At 45.4% G+C, this 2,826-nt stretch overlaps 1 pseudogene; it reads right to left on the minus strand.

The window, feature by feature from the left end:
• Positions 1 to 987: 987 nt before the first annotated feature.
• On the minus strand, positions 988 to 2,493 carry LOC115311591 (annotated as a pseudogene).
• Positions 2,494 to 2,826: the final 333 nt, after the last annotated feature.

A 2,826-nucleotide genomic window follows, 5' to 3' on the forward strand; every position in this document is an offset into this window, starting at 1 on the left:
CCTTCTATATGCACACCGCGCTCTTCTTACGAGTTTACGAATTTCAATATTAAACCATGGTTTTTGTTTTCGTTTTTGTCGAATAATCGTCGATGGTACAAAAGTGTCGATTAAGTTTGTTATTTTATTACGAAAGATGCTCCACAGATCTTCTAGACAGTGCGATTCTGCTAAGCATAAAAAGGTTGAAAAATAGCTGTCCAATTCAGTGCCGATGGCGTCAAAGTTTCCTCTCTCATACATTAATACTTTGCGTGGAAGTTGTGCCCTCTCGGGTGCTCCAGATACATTTAGCGTTGCAACAACCACACTATGGTCACTTATTCCAGGATACACCCCGACCTGAGCTACAATATTAGGGTCATTACATAAGACCAAGTCTAGAATGGCGTTCAACCTCGTCGGCTGCTGCACATATTGATTGAAGCCGAAAGTGCCCAATACCTCTGTAAACACAGTGTTAACGCGTGATTTAACAATACATTCTGTTGTTCCAGTAGACCAGTTAAAATCTGGCAGATTAAAATCACCACCTAGAAAAACACTGTCAGGAATCATTGATAACATGTCACAGAGCAAACAAATTGAAGTTTCACTGTTATCAGGGGGGCGGTAGAAGGTCCCGAACACGAGAGCAGTTCCCCTTGGGAAAAAGACCCGACACCAGACAGACTCGGTAGCATTTTCGAAAACCAGTTCATGACTAGTCCATCTATTAGAAATTAGTAGAAAAACTCCCCCACCGTGCCGATGTCTGTCTTTGCGATAAACTGTAAAACCCGCCGGAAATACCTCAGCGTCACTAACAGTATAATCCAACCAAGACTCCGTCCCCATAACAACTTTAGGTTTAAGGGTCTCCAACAAAAGTGCAAACTCGTCTACTTTATTTTTGATGCTACGGCAATTTACCAATAGTACTGAAAGCGCCTGTTTTGTAGTTGTAGCCTCATGATTGCTTGGGCCATCTTTAGGCTTTCCGACCCGTCATTCGTGTTCTCTTGGTTGGCCAGACGCCCGATATAAAACAGGTTGTCTCGTTTCGCTGTCCCAGATAAACGTCTGTCCATTGATAACCAGTTTTATCGTGGTTTAAATGAACCTTGTTCTCTCTGTTCTGCCTTTTCTCCTTCGCATAATTCCAAAGTTGACGCCTCTTTTCTTGGACTGCAAGACTAAAATCCTCGGAGACACTGAATGAAGTATTCTTGAATTTAAAAGCACTTCGCAACACAGACTCTTTGACCTTCCAACCCGGGAAGTTGACTACAATTGGTCTGTTTTTCCCATCTTTGTGTTTCCCCAATCGGTGGGCTCTTTCAATTAAAACATCGAGCGATAACACGTCTTTGCAGATTTTTGTGATCAGCCTTTCCGATTCTTCCCACGTTTCACTGCGAGAGTTGTCGGGAACTCCGAAAAATACCAAATTTGTCCTCCTGCTTCTGTTTTCAAGATCATCTAATTTTGCTTCTAATTTCCTGCCACTTCCTTCAATCTGCAAAACACGTTTTTCAATATCATTAGTTTTCAAGCTTATGGTATCAAACTTCCTCTCAAGATCAGCTTGTTTTGCCTCAATACCAGCTAACTTTCCCAAAACAGTCATTTGACCAGATTGCAATTCCAACAAAATGGTCTCAATTTTCCCAAGCTGTTCAATCTGTGCCTTAGTCATGGGACCGGGGTTTAGCTCCACGTCACCCGACAAAAGCAACAAGGTCTCAAAAAACGAAAACGATAGTTCACAGCACAAAGACATCAATGTAGCAATCACCCAAGAGCCAGCAAAATGCATGTATCTACAAAGCACACGTTTGTCGATTGGGCACGACACTCTGAGAAGCATTACATTGCTCGTTCGGCAACATTTTGAATGGTTTAAATAACTAACCTGGTACATGGAGCAGCGTGAGTATGGGCCGAAAAGAGTGTCGTGCCCCAGCGGCTGAAGGCGAAGTAGCTCCCTTTTATGGCAACGGTGCAGCGGATCCGGAAACGTCCCTCGATGCCTGGCCATCTGTCGGTCTTCAAGATGACACAGAAACTTTTCTGGAAAATCCGGTGGCTCGAGGGGACGATGAGTTGACGAAAAGAAGGTCGTCGCTGGCCATGACTCGTAGATTGGGGCTGCCGCCGTCCCGACGGAATTCGCCGTGACAGCGAGAATCCAAATCAGCACCTGGTACATGGAGCAGCGTGAGTATGGGCCGAAAAGAGTGTCGTGCCCCAGCGGCTGAAGGCGAAGTAGCTCCCTTTTATGGCAACGGTGCAGCGGATCCGGAAACGTCCCTCGATGCCTGGCCATCTGTCGGTCTTCAAGATGACACAGAAACTTTTCTGGAAAATCCGGTGGCTCGAGGGGACGATGAGTTGACGAAAAGAAGGTCGTCGCTGGCCATGACTCGTAGATTGGGGCTGCCGCCGTCCCGACGGAATTCGCCGTGACAGCGAGAATCCAAATCAGCACCTGGTACATGGAGCAGCGTGAGTATGGGCCGAAAAGAGTGTCGTGCCCCCTGATTTTCCGAAACTTTCAATTTGAACATAGGGCCCATTTTCGCCCGTCTTCGGTAACTGGTGCAATAGAGATTCCTGTATTTGAGAGCTTCGTCTGCCGCCATTTTCCCAATAGAAATATCAGAAAATCACTTATATCTTTTTAATAAGGAAAGTGTTAGTGCTGAATCTTTGGCATCTGGTTCGCAACTCTTGCCCTACATTTGAGTGGAGAATCAGCGTTCAGCAGTGCATAGTTTATTTTTGCAAAAGGAAAACCGCAAAAACGTGTCTTTCTTCTTTTTTTTTTGGGGGGGGGGGGGGAGA

This window comes from Ixodes scapularis, unplaced genomic scaffold (assembly GCF_016920785.2).
Source record: "Ixodes scapularis isolate PalLabHiFi unplaced genomic scaffold, ASM1692078v2 PGA_scaffold4__175_contigs__length_147842914, whole genome shotgun sequence".
Lineage (NCBI taxonomy): Eukaryota > Metazoa > Arthropoda > Arachnida > Ixodida > Ixodidae > Ixodes > Ixodes scapularis.